Source organism: Sinohyriopsis cumingii, unplaced genomic scaffold, assembly GCF_028554795.1.
Source record: "Sinohyriopsis cumingii isolate HCF-2022 unplaced genomic scaffold, ASM2855479v2 utg002465l, whole genome shotgun sequence".
NCBI classification, from domain to species: Eukaryota; Metazoa; Mollusca; class Bivalvia; order Unionida; family Unionidae; genus Sinohyriopsis; species Sinohyriopsis cumingii.
Window position 1 is genome coordinate 390,640 of NW_028316219.1, and position 19,641 is coordinate 410,280.

At 36.0% G+C, this 19,641-nt stretch overlaps 1 long non-coding RNA gene across 2 annotated transcripts in view; it reads left to right on the forward strand.

The window, feature by feature from the left end:
* Nucleotides 1-224: 224 nt before the first annotated feature.
* Nucleotides 225-19,641, forward strand: part of LOC149770710 (uncharacterized) — a 94,861-nt gene continuing 75,444 nt past the window's right edge. For both annotated transcript variants that reach the window (XR_016418495.1, XR_016418494.1), the window contains exon 1: nt 225-375. This is a non-coding gene — a long non-coding RNA (uncharacterized LOC149770710). The remainder of the gene's footprint in view (nt 376-19,641) is intronic.

A 19,641-nucleotide genomic window follows, 5' to 3' on the forward strand; every position in this document is an offset into this window, starting at 1 on the left:
ATTTCCCATTACAAAAATTAAGTTGAATATTTGCATATTTTGTGGTGTACATTGCATTAGTATATAAATAAATTATCCCTATTTCCCTGATATCTGACTTGGGTAAACATTTGCTTCTGGTTCTGTCCAACTTGAAAGCCCTAAAACAATGGTTACATCCCCTTACAAGTACTATCGTCTTGTTGTAATTTACCTGTCCACCAGATGTCGCTTGCCAGCACACATCCTGGAAGAAATTCAGACGAAAACAAGGAGGGGCTGATTGATTTTCAACCCAAACAGGTGTGATACTCACTTTCACACAACTTTGACAACTCTTTAGTGGTGTGATATATCGGAACCAAGAAGTACCGAGAGAAAAACGGAAGATTTGAGGTAGGCAAAATATGTTAAACAGAATGCCACCCCACACAGACTGGTTACAAATGAAATGAATATTGTATATGAACGGCACTCATTTTCGTCGGTAAATATGGCAAAAGTAATGACAGCACCCCTGTCATTCTCTTGACTGGCAGACGGGAAATGAATCTTAGCATTGGTTTTCCATTTTCCGACTGACAAGAAATTTACCTTGAGGAAAAAGACGAGAAAATTAAAAAAAAAAGAAAAATCACTAAATGGTATGTCCTTTAAGTTACAGTCGTTGGACCCCACTCCACAGTCCATTTCACCTATTCAGCTACTTGTTTTCGTATTTTCATTTGTAACGAGCTCCTTTTGGACGCAAGCTTAAAGGAGTGTGGAGAGGATAAGATTTTCGTAAATTCTCTTTCAGTTTTCTTTCTATATGTTTTACTTTTCTTTAGAATATTTATACTTTGCTGCTCTTCTTATTTGTAAACAAAGGTTCCAAAACTTACAGAAGAAAGAATTGCTAAGTATCATGATGCATTTTCTTCATGACAGACAAAACCATCCATACCTCGAATTTTTTAATATATATCTGGATATTTTGAAGTGATTCCACATTCATTTTGGGCAAGGTACATTAGGTTAAGGTGAAAATTTTAGGTGAATTTTAATCCTACATGCAGCCATCAAGTTATTGTTTGGTATCCCGCATTTAGTTTGGGCAAGGTGTAGGAACATCTTTTTGTCATCCCGCATTTGGTTTGAACAATGTTTTTGGGATGTCTTTTTGTCATCCCGCATTTATTTGAGCAAGGTATGCTGGCACTTCTTTTTGTTATCCCGCATTTGGTTTGGGCAATGTGCAGGGATGCTTTTTTATCAGCCTATACTTGGTTTGGGTAAGGTGTAGGGTGTCTTTTTGTTATCCCGCCTCTATTTGGATTTAGATACCGACAGGTCAAGTGTTCTTATTTCCAGTGTACAGATAGGAATGTAGATACCGACAGGTCAAGTATTCTTATATCCAGTGTACAGATAGGAATGTAGATACAGACAGGTCAAGTATTATTCTTATTTCCAGTATATAGATAGGAATGTAGTTTCAGACAGGTCAAGTATTCTTATTTCCAGTGTACAGATAGGAATGTAGTTTCAGACAGTTCAAGTGTTATTCTTATTTCCAGTGTACAAATACGAATGTAGATACAGACAGGTCAAGTATTATTATTATTTCCAGTGTACAGATACGAATGTATATACAGACAGGTCAAGTATTATTATTATTTCCAGTGTACAGATACGAATGTAGATACAGACAGGTCAAGTATTATTCTTATTTCCAGTGTACAGATACAAATGTAGATACAGACAGGGAGAAACATTTGAAATTGCATGTAGCAATTCTTCATACCATGTCATGTATATTCATGCAGTCATCATGTTATCTTTTGACATCCCGCACTTGGTTTGGGCAAGGTGTAGGTATGTCTTTTTGACATCCCACTTTTGGTTTGGACAAGGTGCTGGGACGTCTTTTTGTTTTCCCACATTTGGTTTGGGCAAGATGCAGGGATGCATTTTTGTCAGCCTGTATTTGGTTGGGGCAAGGTGTAGGGATGCTTTCTTGTCAGCCCACATTTGTTTTGGCACGGGGCAAAGTTTAGGGACATCTTTTTGTCATCCAGAATTTAATTGGTCGGTGGGCAGGGACTTAATAGAGTTTGTTGACTCTTATCCGTCATGAACCAGTTAAGTTTTGTTTTTTTGGCATCCCGCATTTGGTATGGACAAGGTTTTTGGGATGTCTTTTTGTCATCCGCATTTACTTTGGGCAAGGTGCTGGGACGTCTTTGAGTTATCCCGCATTTGGTTTGGACAAGGTGCAGGTATGCTTTTCTGTCAACCTGTATTTGGTTGGGTAAAGGTGTAGGGATGTTTTCTTGTCAGCCCACATTTTATTTGGGCATGAGGCAAAGTGTAGGGACATCTTTTTGTCATCCTGCATTTAATTGGTTCCTGGGTAGGGACGATAGAGATAGTTGGAAACTAACTCGTATCCTTCATGAACTATTCATGCTTGGGCAGGGATATTAGGTTTAGGTGAAACATTTATTGTCATTTTCGTGTAAAAACTTTAGAAGCAGAAGATACTAAAAAGGACATTTTTCAGTGTCCATATAGGAATTTTCTTTCATACAGGTCAAGTATTATTCTTGTTTTCAGTCTCCATATAGAAATGTAGATACAGTCAGGGAGAAACATTTGATTTGCATGTAACATGTCTTTATACCATGTCATATTTATTGGGAACAAAGCATATACAATTTGGAAACTGGATTTTGTTTTTATTCTCTATGTGACAAGTACTTAATGTATACAGTGAAATTGTAACACAACAGCAAAATATATTGATACTGATTTTGTCAGTGTTATGGGAACTCTAAGATTGAGTCAATCATTTACACTAATGCAATACATGTATCGTGTAATAAAACAGTATAATTTTTTGATTGTTATTTATGCATGTATTTTACTTTAGCTGTAAGACTGCATTGGTCATCTACACAGATGTCACTAGTCTCATGTAGCAAACATTTTGTTGATATGGATTAGATTGTGCATATGTCACAAGAGCAGTGAGACTGAGTCAGTCATTCACACAGATGTTACTAGTCTCATGTAGCAAACAGTGTGTTGATATGGATTTGATTGTGCATATGTCACAAGAGCAGTGAGATTGAGTCAGTCATTCACACAGATGTTACTAGTCTCATGTAGCAAACAGTGTGTTGATATGAATTATATTTGTTACATGTCACAAGAGCAGTGAGACTGAGTCAGTCATTCACACTAAGGTCACATGTGTCTCATGTAACAAGACAGCAGTTGTTTGAGAATGAGTGTATGTATGTCACCAGAACCATGAGATTGGGACAATTATTCACACTGGGGTGATATGTGTCTCATGTAACTAAACACCGTTTCATTGCTAATGATTATTATATATGTTAGGAGAGCTGTGAGATGGAGATAATCATTTACACTAATGTGATATGTATTTTGTGTAATAAAACATCGCATTTTATTGATGTTTGCATAGATAGTCACGGTTAAGGTAGCTGTAATGAGTTAGTCATTTACACTAATGTGATGTGTGTAACAAAACAGTTTATTGATATTTGCATTTACAGTCCTAGTTAAGGGAGTTGTAAGGAGGTAGTCATTTACACTAATGTGATGTGTGTAACAAAACAGTTTATTGTTATTTGCATTTACAGTCCTAGTAAAGGGAGTTGTAATGAGGTAGTCATTTGCACTAATCATTGCATTGTTTGAAGTAGTTCCCTCACTGACTAAATTCATTATTGCACTGTTTTATATTGTTCTCTTACTGACTAAATTCATCAGAGCACTGTTTTAGGTTGTTCCCTTACTGACTAAATTCATCATTGCACTGTGTTAGGTTGTTCCATTATTGACTAAATTCATCAGTGCACTCTTTTAGGTTGTTCCATTACTGGCTAAATTCAGCAGTGCACTGTTTTTGGGTTGTTCTCTCGATGACTAATCTCATCACTGCATTGTTTGAGGTTGTTGTTTCGCTGGCTAAATGGATCTGTGGAATTTTGGAAGTTATTTCCTCACTGACTAAATTGATCTGTGCATTGATTGAAGTTATTCCTTCACTGGTTAAATAGATCTGTGCATTGTTTGATGATGTTCTCTCACTGACTAAATTGATCTGTTCATTGTTTGATGTTATATGTTTTACTTTTCTTTAGAATATTTATCCTTTGCTGCTATTCTTATTTGTAAACGAAGGTTCCAAAACTTACAGAACAAACCATTGCTAAGTATCATGATGCATTTTCTTCATCACAGACAAAACCATCCAAACCTCGAATTTTGTTATATATCTAAATATTTTGAAGTGATTCCACATTCATTTTGGGCAAGGTACAGTAGCTGAAAACGTGAATTTTAATCCTTCATGCAGTCATCAAGCTATCTTTTTGACATCCCGCACTTGGTTTGGGCAAGGTGTAGGTATGTCTTTTTGACATCCCACTTTTGGTTGGGGCAAGGTGCTGGGACGTCTTTTTGTTATCCCACATTTGGTTTGGACAAGATGCAGGGATGCATTTTTGTCAGCCTGTATTTGGTTGGGGCAAGTTGTAGGGATGCTTTCTTGTCAGCCCACATTTTATTTGGGCATGAGGCAAAGTGTAGGGACATCTTTTTGTCATCCTGCATTTAATTGGTTCCTGGGTAGGGACAATAGAGTTAGTTGGAAACTAACTCGTATCCTTCATGAACTAGTCATGCTTGGGCAGGGATATTAGGTTTAGGTGAAATATTTATTGTCATTTTTCGTGTAAAAACTTTAGAAGTAGAAGATACTTAAAAGGACATTTTTCAGTGTCCATATAGGAATTTTCTTTCATACAGGTCAAGTATTATTCTTATTTTCAGTGTCCATATAGAAATGTAGATACAGTCAGGGAGAAACATTTGATTTGCATGTAACATGTCTTTATACCATGTCATATTTATTGGGAACAAAGCATATACAATTTGGAAACTGGATTTTGTTTTTATTCTCTATGTGACAAGTACTTAATGTATACAGTGAAATTGTAACACAACAGCAAAATATATTGATACTGATTTTGTCAGTGTTATGGGAACTCTAAGATTGAGTCAATCATTTACACTAATGTAATACATGTCTCGTGTAATAAAACAGTATAATTTTTTGATTGTTATTTATGCATGTATTTTACTTTAGCTGTAAGACTGCATTGGTCATCTACACAGATGTCACTAGTCTCATGTAGCAAACATTTTGTTGATATGGATTAGATTGTGCATATGTCACAAGAGCAGTGAGACTGAGTCAGTCATTCACACAGATGTTACTAGTCTCATGTAGCAAACAGTGTGTTGATATGGATTTGATTGTGCATATGTCACAAGAGCAGTGAGATTGAGTCAGTCATTCACACAGATGTTACTAGTCTCATGTAGCAAACAGTGTGTTGATATGAATTATATTTGTTACATGTCACAAGAACAGTGAGACTGAGTCAGTCATTCACACTAAGGTCACATGTGTCTCATGTAACAAGACAGCAGTTGTTTGAGAATGAGTGTATGTATGTCACCAGAACCATGAGACTGGGACAATTATTCACACTGGGGTGACATGTGTCTCATGTAACTAAACACCGTTTCATTGCTAATGATTATTATATATGTTAGGAGAGCTGTGAGATGGAGATAATCATTTACACTAATGTGATATGTATTTTGTGTAATAAAACATCGCATTTTATTGATGTTTGCATAGATAGTCACGGTTAAGGTAGCTGTAATGAGTTAGTCATTTACACTAATGTGATGTGTGTAACAAAACAGTTTATTGATATTTGCATTTACAGTCCTAGTTAAGGGAGTTGTAAGGAGGTAGTCATTTACACTAATGTGATGTGTGTAACAAAACAGTTTATTGTTATTTGCATTTACAATCCTAGTTAAGGGAGTTGTAATGAGGTAGTCATTTGTACTAATCATTGCATTGTTTGAAGTAGTTCCCTCACTGACTAAATTCATTATTGCACTGTTTTATATTGTTCTCTTACTGACTAAATTCATCAGAGCACTGTTTTAGGTTGTTCCCTTACTGACTAAATTCGTCATTGCACTGTGTTAGGTTGTTTCATTATTGACTAAATTCATCAGTGCACTCTTTAAGGTTGTTCCATTACTGGCTAAATTCAGCAGTGCACTGTTTTTGGGTTGTTCTCTCGATGACTAATCTCATCACTGCATTGTTTGAGGTTGTTGTTTCGCTGGCTAAATGGATCTGTGGAATTTTGGAAGTTATTTCCTCACTGACTAAATTGATCTGTGCATTGATTGAAGTTATTCCTTCACTGGTTAAATAGATCTGTGCATTGTTTGATGATGTTCTCTCACTGACTAAATTGTTCTGTTCATTGTTTGATGTTATATGTTTTACTTTTCTTTAGAATATTTATCCTTTGCTGCTATTCTTATTTGTAAACGAAGGTTCCAAAACTTACAGAAGAAACCATTGTTAAGTATCATGATGCATTTTCTTCATCACAGACAAAACCATCCAAACCTCGAATTTTGTTATATATCTAAATATTTTGAAGTGATTCCACATTCATTTTGGGCAAGGTACAGTAGCTGAAAACGTGAATTTTAATCCTTCATGCAGTCATCAAGCTATCTTTTTGACATCCCACACTTGGTTTGGGCAAGGTGTAGGTATGTCTTTTTGACATCCCACTTTTGGTTGGGGCAAGGTGCTGGGACGTCTTTTTGTTATCCCACATTTGGTTTGGACAAGATGCAGGGATGCATTTTTGTCAGCCTGTATTTGGTTGGGGCAAGTTGTAGGGATGCTTTCTTGTCAGCCCACATTTTATTTGGGCATGAGGCAAAGTGAAGGGACATCTTTTTGTCATCCTGCATTTAATTGGTTCCTGGGTAGGAACAATAGAGTTAGTTGGAAACTAACTCGTATCCTTCATGAACTAGTCATGCTTGGGCAGGGATATTAGGTTTAGGTGAAATATTTATTGTCATTTTTCGTGTAAAAACTTTAGAAGCAGAAGATACTTAAAAGGACATTTTTCAGTGTCCATATAGGAATTTTCTTTCATACAGGTCAAGTATTATTCTTATTTTCAGTGTCCATATAGAAATGTAGATACAGTCAGGGAGAAACATTTGATTTGCATGTAACATGTCTTTATACCATGTCATATTTATTGGGAACAAAGCATATACAATTTGGAAACTGGATTTTGTTTTTATTCTCTATGTGACAAGTACTTAATGTATACAGTGTAAATGTAACACAACAGCAAAATCTATTGATACTGATTGTGTCAGTGTTATGGGAACTCTAAGATTGAGTCAATCATTTACACTAATGTAATACATGTCTCGTGTAATAAAACAGTATACTTTTTTGATTGTTATGTATGCATGTGTTTTACGTTAGCTGTAAGACTGCATTGGTTTTCCACACAGATGTCACTAGTCTCATGTAGCAAACATTTTGTTGATATGGATTAGATTGTGCATATGTCACAAGAGCAGTGAGACTGAGTCAGTCATTCACACAGATGTTACTAGTCTCATGTAGCAAACAGTGTGTTGATATGGATTAGATTGTGCATATGTCACAAGAGCAGTGAGACTCAGTCAATCATTCACACTAAAGTCACATTTCTCATGCAACAAGACAGAACAGTTTATTGAGAATGAGTGTATTTATGTCACAAAAACCATTAGACTAGGTAAATCGTTCATACTAATTTGACATGTGTCTCATATAACAAGACAGCAGTTTTTTTTTAGGATGAGTGTATGTATGTCACCAGAACCATGAGACTGGAGCAATTATTCACACTGGGGTGACATGTGTCTCATGTAACAAAACACCATTTCATTGCTAATGATTATTATATACGTTAGGAGAGCTGTGAGAGGGAGATAATCATTTACACTAATGTGATGTGAATTTTGTGTAATAAAACAAAGCATTTTATTGATGATTTTATAAACAGTCCTAGTTAAGGAAGCTGTAATGAGCTAGTCATTTACATTAATGTGATGTGTGTAATAAAACAAAACAGTTCATTGATGTTTGCATATACATTCGTGGCTAAGGTAGCTGTACTGATATAGTCATTTACACTAATGTGATGTGTGTAATAAAACAAAACAGTTTATTGTTATTTGCATGTACAGTCCTAGTTAAGGGAATTGTAATGAGGTAGTCATTTACACTAATCATTGCATTGTTTGAAGTAGTTCCCTCACTGACTGAATTATTCATTGCTTTGTTTGACTTTGTTCCCTCACTGACTAAATTCATCATTGCAAGGTTTTAGGTTGTTCCCTTACTGACTAAATTCATCATTGCAATGTTTTAGGCTGTTCTCTTTCTGACTAAATTCATCATTGCAATGTTTTAGGTTGTTCCCTTTCTGACTAAATTCATCCTTTCACTGTTTTAGGTTCTTCCCTTACTGACTAAATTCATCATTTCACTGTGTTAGGTGTTCCCTTACTGACTAAATTCATCATTGCAATGTTTTAGGTTGTTCCCTTACTAACTAAATTCATCAGTACACTGTTTTAGGTTGCTCCCTTACCGACTAAATTCATCAGTACACTGTTTAGGTTGTTCCATTACTGACTAAATTCATCTGTGCACTGATTTAGGTTGTTCTCTCAATGACTAAACTCATCACTGCATTGTTTAGGTTGTTCCATTACTGACTAAATTCATCAGTGCACTGATTTAGGTTATTCCCTCACCGACTAAACAGATCTGTGCATTGTTTGAAGTTATTCCTTCACTGATTAAATAGATTTGTGCATTGTTTGATGTTGTTCTCTCAGTGACTAAATTGATCTGTGCATTGTTTGACATTGTTCTCTCACTGACTAAATTGAATTGTGCGTTGTTTGAAGTTGAACTCTCACTGACTAAAATCATCTCTGGATTTTTTCACATTGTTCTCTCAGTGAATTAACTGATCTTTCCATTGGTTGACGTTCTCGTACTGACTAAATTGATCTGTATATTGCTTGAAGTTGTTCTCTCACTGATTAAATTGATCTGTGTATTGCTTGAAGTTGTTCTCTCACTGATTAAATTGATCTGTGTATTGCTTGAAGTTGTTCTCTCACTGATTAAATTGATATGTGTATTGCTTGAAGTTGTTCTCTCACTGATTAACTTGATCTGTATATTGCTTGAAGTTGTTCTCTCACTGATTAAATTGATCTGTGTATTGCTTGAAGTTGTTCTCTCACTGATTAACTTGATCTGTGTATTGCTTGAAATTGTTCTCTCACTGATTAAATTGATCTGTGCATTGTTTACATCTTGCTGTCTAGAAGGTATGATGACTTGCAAAGGGTGAATTTGAGTTCTAAAATTTAACTTTATGAAAAGTTAAACTTACAAATGCAGAACTAGGTTTAGATATATATTAATTTTTATTTGTGAATTTAATTTTTACATCTTTACAATTTCCACTTATTTGTATCATAATAAACAAGTCATCTGAGTCTATAGACTAGTAATAACATTCTCTGCTTAAATGTTCAATGAAAGTCATATGAGTCTATAGACTAGTAATAACATTCTCTGTTTAAAAGTTTTAATGAAAGTCATCTGAGTCTATAGACTAGTAATAACATTCTCTGTTTAAATGTTTCATTGAAAGTCATATGAGTCTATAGACTAGTAATAACATTCTCTGTTTACATGTTTCATTGAAAGTCATATGAGTCTATAGACTAGTAATAACATTTTCTGTTTAAATGTTTCATTGAAAGTCATATGAGTCTATAGACTAGTAATAACATTCTCTGTTTAAATGTTTTAAAGAAAGTCAGATGAGTCTATAGACTAGTAATAACATTTTCTGTTTAAATATTTTAATGAAAGTCATATGAGTCTATAGACTAGAAATCACATTCTCTGTTTAAATGTTTTAATGAAAGTCATCTGAGGTATAGACTAGCAATACTATTCTCTGTTTAAATGTTTCATTGAAAGCCATGTGAGTCTATAGACTAGTAATAACATTCTCTGTTTAAATGTTTTAATGAAAGTCATATGAGTCTATAGACTAGTAATAACATTCTCTGTTTAAATGTTTCATTGAAAGTCATATGAGTCTATAGACTAGTAATAACATTCTCTGTTTAAATATTTTAATGAAAGTCATATGAGTCTATAGACTAGTAATAACATTCTCTGTTTAAATGTTTCAATGAAAGTCATCTGAGGTATAGACTAGCAATACTATTCTCTGTTTAAATGTTTCATTGAAAGTCATGTGAGTCTATAGACTAGCAATAACATTCTCTGTTTAAATGTTTTAATGAAAGTCATATGAGTCTATAGACTAGTAATAACATTCTCTGTTTAAATGTTTTATTGAAGGTCATCTGAGTCTATAGCCTAGTAATAACATTCTCTGTTTAAATGTTTTATTGAAAGTCATCTGAGTCTATAGACTAGTAATAACATTCTGTTTAAATGTTTCATTGAAAGTCATCTGAGTCCATAGACTAGTAATAACATTCTCAGTTTAAATGTTTCATTGAAAGTCATGAGTCTATAGACTAGTAATAACATTCTCTGTTTAAATGTTTTAATGAAAGTCATCTGAGGTATAGACTAGTAATACTATTCTCTGTTTAAACGTTTCATTGAATGTCATGAGTCTATAGACTAGTAATAACATTCTCTGTTTAAATATTTTAATGAAAGTCATATGAGTCTATAGACTAGTAATAACATTCTCTGTTTAAATGTTTCATTGAAAGTCATATGAGTCTACAGACTACTAATAACATTCTCTGTTTAAATATTTTAATGAATGTCATATGAGTCTATAAACTAGTAAAACATTCTTTGTTTAAATGTTTTAATGAAACTCATCTGAGGTATAGACTAGTAATACCATTCTCTGTTTAAATGTTTCATTGAAAGCCATGTGAGTCTGTAGACTGGTAATAACATTCTCTGTTTAAATATTTTAATGAAAGCCATATGAGTCTATAGACTAGTAATAACATTCTCTGTTTAAATGTTTCATTGAAAGTCATGAGTCTATAGACTAGTAATAACATTCTCTGTTTAAATGTTTCATTGAAACTCATATGAGTCTATAGACTAGTAATGCCATTCTCTGTTTGAATGTTTTGTTGAAAGTCATACAAGTCTATAGACTAGTAATAACATTCTCTGTTTAAATGTTTTATTGAAAGTCATATGAGTCTATATCCTAGTAATAACGTTCTCTGTTTAAATGTTTTAATGAAAGTAATCTGAGTTTATAGTCTAGTAATAACATTCTGTTTAAATGTTTCATTGAATGTCGTGAGTCTATAGACTAGTAATAACATTCCCTGTTTAAATGTTTTATTGAAAGTCATCTGAGTCTATAGACTAGTAATAACATTCTCTGTTTAAATGTTTCATTGAAAGTGATATGAGTCTATAAACTAGTAATAACATTCTCTGTTTAAATGTTTCATTGAAAGTCATGAGTCTATAGACTAGTAATAACATTCTCTGTTTAAATGTTTTAATGAAAGTCATATGAGTCTATAGACTAGTAATAACAATCTCTGTTTAAATGTTTTAATGAAAGGCATATAAGTCTATAGACTAGTAATAACATTCTCTGTTTAAATGTTTTAATGAAAGTCATCTGAGGTATAGACTAGTAATACTATTCTCTGTTTAAATGTTTCCCTGAAAGTCATATGAGTCTATAGACTAGTAATAACATTCTCTGTTAAATGTTTTATTGAAAGTCATACAAGTCTATAGACTAGTAATAACATTCTCTGTTTAAATGTTTTAATGAAAGTCATATGAGTCTATAGCCTAGTAATAACGTTCTCTGTTTAAATGTTTTAATGAAAGTTATTTGAGTCTATAGACTAGTAATAAGATTCTCTGTTTAAATGTTGCATTGAAAGTCATACAAGTCTATAGACTAGTAATAACATTCTCTGTTTAAATGTTTCATTGAAAGTCATATGAGTCTATAGACTAGTAATAACATTCTCTGTTTAAATATTTTAATGAAAGTCATATATGTCTATAGATTAGTAATAACATTCTTTGTTTAAGTGTTTTAATGAAAGTAATCCGAGTCGATAGACTAGTTTTAACATTCTCTGTTTAATTGTTTTATTGAAAGTCATACAAGTCTATAAACTAGTAATAACATTCCCTGTTTAAAAGTTTCATTGAAAGTCATTTGAGTCTATGGACTAGTAATAACATTCTCTGTTTAAATATTTTAATGAAAGTCATCCGAGTCTATAGACTAGTAATAACATTCTCTGTTTAAATGTTTTATTGAAAGATTTATAGATGGAGAATCTGCAGTTTTGAAATTTCAGTAGTTCTTGATTTTCTTTATCACTGTTACCATAGAGAGGACATCAATATTCCAGATGTGGAATGATATATGCATATATAATATCTTCCTCTCTTTTTATGGGAGATAATATTGTATTCTGTGGAAGAGATAAAACAATGGCTTTACTTTTTTGATGACCTTATCAACATACATGCAATGGAATGAAGTTAAACATATGACATACATGCATGCTGTATCTAATTGAATGCCCAATGAAGTACTCTAAATCCAGTGAACTGCAACTAATGGCTGATGGCTGATGCAAAGAAGGCATTAAAAGTTTTGACAAGTACAATGAGGGATTGACAGTTTGGTCAAGTACAATGATGGATTAACAGTTTGGAAAAGTACATTGAGGGGTTAACAGTTTGGACAAGTGCAATGAGGAGTTAACAGTTTGGACAAGTCATATGTATTATCATTGAAGAGTGTGTTTAATCATCATTTATATCAGTCTATGTATACTGAATCCAGCCCACATGCACACATACTTGGGTTTTTGGGGCTCTAGAGTACAAACCAATCGAGTGTACTGTGACCCATATTTGATAATATAAGATGAGACAGAACACTTGAATACAAGATGTATGTTTAGCTAACACAGTAGAGTGGTCACAACACACTACTTTAATTTCAGTAACTTGTAAATGCAAGTGTTGTTAGGATGTGTAGAAGACAAAGTGAAGCAGACGTTGGCTGTCAACATATTTACAAGGGTGTTTGTGGCTATAGGAAGAGTGTTTGGATATCAGTCATTGGCTATCAACATGTTTATAGGGGTAGGTGTGGCTGTATGAAGAGTGTTTTGATATCAGTCATTGGCTGTCAACATCTTTACAAGGGTAGTTGTGGCTATAGGAAGAGTGTTTTGATATCAGTCATTGGCTGTAAACAATATTTATAGGGGTAGTTGTGGCTATAGGAAGAGTGTTTGGATATCAGTCATTGGCTGTCAACATGTTTACAAGGGTAGTTGTGGCTATCGGAAGAGTGTTTTGATATCAGTCATTGGCTGTCAACAATGTTTATAGGGGTAGTTGTGGCTATAGGAAGAGTGTTTTGATATCAGTCATTGGCTGTCAACATGTTTGTAGGTGTAGTTGTGGCTATAGGAAGAGTGTTTTGATATCAGTCATCGGCTGTCAACATATTTACAAGGGTAGTTGTGGCTATAGGAAGAGTGTTTTGATATCAGTCATTGGCTGTCAACATGTTTATAGGGGTAGTTGTGGCTATAGGAAGAGTGTTTGGATATCAATTTTTGCTTGTCAACATATTTGCATGTTTACAAGGGTGTTGTGACTATAGGAAGAGTGTTTTGATATCAGTCCCTTTACATGAGCAGGATGATGATATTTTGTTAAAAGCCTTGCGTTTTCATCTGTCACGACCTCTACGGGGAAAAAAGATTCCTCATCTTTTAGGTACTGAAGATGTGCATGACGATGTGTGTGTAGCTTGTGACTTACACCCTCACCGGACACATGTACGTGACTGTATAAATTAAGGTTTGGAGACTTGGACCTAAGAAGTTGTCAATGATGTACAAGACATCTGATCCTAAATTCAAACGTCCCGTGAAAAAAATTAACTTTTAAACCCGTGTTAGTTGCAGTACCAAAGTAACCCGTCACCGAGGAGAACCACTCCCTTCAGAACAGGACTGTCATGAACATTCCCGAATGGTCATTCCGGAAGGACTTCTGTGTGAATGTACCCAATGTAGAGACTTTAAGAACATTACACACTTTCCCTAGGACACCGTTGTTACCAAACACATGTTGTACCGTGACTTGTTTATATTTCATATTAATCATTTTAATGTGTTTTTATCGATGTTCTTAACCACTTGGCTTTTATGTATTTTTGTCTTTCGTGTTGTTCCATTTTAACAACAAACGTGTCCCGAAAAAAGTGTTAAAACTCTTGTCTTGGGTATCTTCGTGTTAAAAGAATATTTCCCTGCACTATGACTATTTTACTGTCTCTGCTCACTCTTCTTTAACTTTCAAAGTCAGCGACGAACACATAGATCTTGCCAGTTATGATGCATTGTACCTTTGCTAGCCCTTTAACATGCTAATTGCCAATCTCATCGGTTCAGGCAAAACCGAATTTTTGATCGAACGTAAACATCATTTGAATAATCGTCCAACACAGCGGATAGTGTGGTGCTATACAGTGGTAATCGGCGTACGGACTTTTGCGAGAAAGTCAAGGTGATTCCATCGTGTTTGCGGAAGGTATTCCATTCAAACCCATCTGGTCATTTTCGACGACATGTTAGGAGAAGACGAATAAGAACTTAAACTGTGGCTTGCGCGCAAAAGACGTGTCATATACATTACGCAAAGTTTGGTTCCACAAAGTAAAGCCCATCTCAAGATTAGTCTGAATGCTCATTACGTGGTCTTGTTTAAAAGGACTGATGATACATCTCAAGTTGAATTCTTAGCCAAACAGTTAGGAACGCCTTGGCTGACTCAGGCGTACGCCGATGGCAATCAAACACCACAAGCCCATTTACTTGTGGATTTAAAACCCACCACAGCCGATTATTTGCGATTTAGTACCTATTTGTTTCACAACATCTGCCAAGACAGAGGGCCTGTCCTGTACACGTCCATGTCGTTGACTTAACAAAGTAATCTATAAAAACCTCGAACTCTTTGGGACTGTCCCACACAGCGTTAACATGACGTCCCTTCAGTATCATCTTCCCGTCATAGTCGTGCCTTGTACGACGTCAGTCGCAAAAATTCCACAAATACGTGCTCGTGTCTTAGATGCCAGTCTCAAAGAAGTCTGTCCATGGTTTACGGTGACATCATGTCAATTACTTAAAGGCATCTTTTACATCATCATCAGACCAAACGCGTTTATAAGACAAACAAAGTACCCTTGCCTCAAATGACCGATCCTCGCATCGACACTTAAACCAGAAAGGAAATTAGTTTGAGACATGGATGTAGAGGTTGTCTAGGAGGTGTCATCATTAGCTACCTCTGATAATGGGATCCCAAATCTCCCCATATTTTACCCCAAACAAATGGTCACTCCCCACAAAGCCAAACGATCCCCATAGAAAAATATAGTAATGGTGTCAAGACGAGGTCACTTCCCCAGAAAAAGAAAACCTCACATAAAAAAGAAAAAGAAAAGCCCCAAGAAAACAGTCTCTACCCGGAAGAGAGACTCCTTACATTAGCAAACCACAACTCCAGCAACGGTGGCTGCGTCTCCAGTAGCCTCAGAGTCTTCCACTTCTCCGTTGTTGATCATACCCGCCAAACCCAATTCGACAGCCGTCCTTCCTCAGTTGATGAAGCAATGGAAACCCGAGTCTCCAAACACTTCTCCTCCAGCAGTGACACATCCTCCTCTTTATCTGCAGTGGGAGCTGCTCACAAAGTTACTGCCCCAAAAATCAAAGTCCAGGATGGATCATGCATGTTACAGAATGTACTGGATTTGTCACAGCATGAACTGTCACCATTTAGTCCGTTGCGAACCCCTACACGACGCGTGATGTCTGTTATCAAGCTGATACGACCTAAAGACAATAATTGGCGACGTGTTCCAGCACAAAACAGATGTAAGGTAAAGAATGGGAATCAGTGTTTTTGAGCTCCTGAATATATTAAGACGTCACCATCCAGATGCCATTCCTCTTCTAGAACTCCATAGGAAAGAAAAGGAAACGACTGCCTTCTCGTTTAGTCAAACATTGGCACATGTTGTCCGTTCTGTCCAAAGCTTCTCCGCCCATGCGCAAAAGCAGCCTCCAAACACGTCATCGACACCGTATGAGAATGTTTTTTTAAATCTCTTGAAAGGACGATACCTTTGTCTAAACACCAGAAGAAATGATTAGCCATTTGTAAAAAAAAATAATACCCATTCGTCAAAAGAAGATGTTGTTACAATGCGGAGGTATTTAATATAGGTTGTTAGGAAACTTGATGAATGGAGTATTGGTAACAATGATGGATGGACTCATGGGAGCATGATAAGAAGGACCAATAAGATAAAGGAGACCTCTGGAGTCCACAAATCTAAGATGTGACCATTGAAATCGAAAGGAAAGACAAAAACTGGCTTTGGATGGAATGCATGAATCGTTGGCAAGAACAACGGACCCATCATTTCACTACCAGTCTCATTTGACCAAGATGTCCCAGTTGCAACACGAACTGCACTCGTTGATGGAGTGAAACGATTTGTCCCAAATAGAAAAATCGCAAACGTACTGTCAGCTCTTTCAACAAATATAACTCTTTCACCAGGAAGCTTTAGATGAAAGAGCTCTACCCACTCTGAGAGATTTTAGGGCCCTCATGAAGAGTTCATTATCATCATCATCATCATCATCGTCACCCGCAAAGGTCAAGACAGACTCAACCCGACGAATGCCTGAGTAAGGATAGGTACGATAAGTCTTTCAAACACCGTCAGCAGCTCCCATTTCTAAGAAGGTTGCAGCGTGATTGTGAACCCCTTCCATCGAATCCCCAACGAGATGAGCTGAAAGCTTGGGTGAAAAAATGCTGTCCACTCCTCCTTCGACATAATTGAAAATGAAAGAAAGGAAACCAGAAGTGAACAACGAAAAGAGGTGGCACATCGGTCACGTAAAGACATCTCCAAACCACCATCTCGCTCCATCCAAAGTAGCATCAGTGAAGAGTGGGTGACATATTATCAAAAATGAGAAGATGTTAACCAGCATATACTACAATTCATTCCATCCTGCGGGTTAGGGAAGAGTTCAGAAATTGTCTTGTGCTGCCAAATCTCGGCTGCAAAGTCTCCTTTAGCCTCAAGTGCAACGATGGTTACAAGAACATGGCACGTGCACTTTGTACAAACCCCTAGGACGAAAACTTTACATGTAAGTGGAGGGCATCGATCATCAATGGCATGTGACCGTTTTTGGTCGTTTGTGTCGCACGTCCCAGACTGTGCCTGTCCCCACGAAAAGTGGAATGTTGGTAGCAGGAGAATGGGTGCGCATTGTAAAATCCAAATTCACTTTCGACAAAGGGCATTACCCAACAGGACCACCGAATTGTGTATTGTCACTAGACAAGTGCGTGGCCGTTATCCTGCAACAACAAATTGGAAGACATGAATGGGGAAGTGTCAAAAATAACGTTTTATTTGTCCGAGCTACAACGCGAGAACAAGAGAGAAGAGGAAGTGTATGATATCGAAAACATTCTCGAAAGAAGAACCCGTAAGGTTGGAACACGCTGTGTCAAAGAAGTCAACGTATGCTGGAAAGGATACCCTCCCAGTTTTGATTCCTGGATAGACGTTTCGCAAGTCATCTACTATACAAAGATATAACCATCATGCCCTTCCACACAACCGCTACCACCGGAGTGACCACTCCTTCATCGAGATCTTCTTTGCAAGAGCTACAAAAGCAACCCGAGTGGTTGTGGTGTGGAGAACGTGTGCCTAAAACCCAAATCGTCTTTCCCTGCCAAATTGTCCATCCAGTTGGATCATGAAGCCCATTGGGAAGTGGCTTTGGTGGAAATCATTCGCCCGACACAAGTCCGAAATATCCTTCCGAAATTTAAGACGAACAAGTGCAAACGTACTTGAATTCCAATGTAAAATATGAGAATAAAACATATAACTCTCACACTCGAACGTTGATCCATAACTTGATAATTCCCCCAGGCTATTATTTTAGCGGTCAAGATTTGGTAGGCACGATTGCTACCAGGTTTATTGCACTGTTTGGTAAAGCTTTGGAGAGTGTCAGGAAAGGTGTCACTGATGACACTTACGGAGGATAAAGTGTAGACTATTTTATTTTCTCCTGAATTGTTCACCATGTTGTGCGGGGACAATGAGATAAGATGACAATAGTCAGGACAAACGAATTACGTCATAAAATCAATGCAAAATCTTCCGAAACGTTTTATCCTGCAGTAATACAAATATGCATATATTTATTTACCTTAAGTGCTTGTTGGATACAATCACACTCGAGATAGCCGTTCATGCAGGTCGAAATGTATATATTGTCACAAGACCTGTCGATTAATCCAACAGCACTCTATGAGTGCATTAATTGCGGGATGTGGCATCATTCCTTCCCCCCTAAAAAAAAGTGAATCCGTCCCAAAAGGTGCATTAGCCAGTCGTACATGCCCATATGGACGACAACGACTTAAATTTAAACGACCGAGTCTGACCATCCAATGTGGACTCATTCTCTTATGAAGATATGTTCGAAACTAGCCAAGCTGAAGAAGCTTACGTGAATTTACATCTTGTCAGGCAAAGCCTGATACACAAACGTGAAGAGATAGAGATTGTCAAAATGTTGAAAGTGACCGAAGACCTGAAACATATGTCCTTCTCTTTCCAAAGAAACATATCTTATCCTGTGGGAAAGCCTGTCGCCAAACGGGGATGCAATATTAGACGATAAAATATTGTTATAAGTCCTCTCCCACAAAAACAGCACTTTTCGCGGCTAACCCATCACTCTAGAGAAGAAATACTAATTCAATTGCCAATTGTATGTTAGTAAGTTTAAAATGAGAAGTGTGTCTATAAGCAAATTCATTTTTTTAACTTTGGTAGAGGTGTATTTATAAGAACTTCGTTTTGGTAGCTTCTTAAATATTCTGTTCGCTTTTGTTAGTAGTTAGCATTATTTGCATGTAAAAAACTGAGTGTTTGTTTCAAGTCCGCCCGTTCCCTGTTTATTTGGGTAATGACATGGGTAATGTAAGTTTTGATGATATGTACCCAGACCAAATCTCAGCTGGGGAATCAGAAACTCAGACTGATATATCCTCACACAATGCTACTACTGAAAGTGAGATTCCTCCAGAAACTGAAGATCAGAATTCAGAATAAATTAGGATTAAAGTATTTATTTAACATTTTTAATTAGCCATCCAAATGTCACCAGGGCATTATTAGCTGTATCATCAATATTCTGTCTACCATACAGTATCATCAATATTATGTGTGCCTTACAATATCATCAATAGTCTGTGTGCCATATAGTATCATCCGTATTCTGTGTGCCATACAGTATCATTAATATCCTGTGTGCCATACAATAGCATATACTTTTCATGATGAAAACAGAAACACTTGTAAAACAATTGCTTGGATAAATTTAACAATAAAACTGTTTATTGCCTTCTACCAGAAAATAAATTCTTAAACAGTATAATGTCATCTAGAACTGCATCATGCCGATACAAGTGATGCTTAGCTTTAGAAATAATTGAAAATATTTGATGGA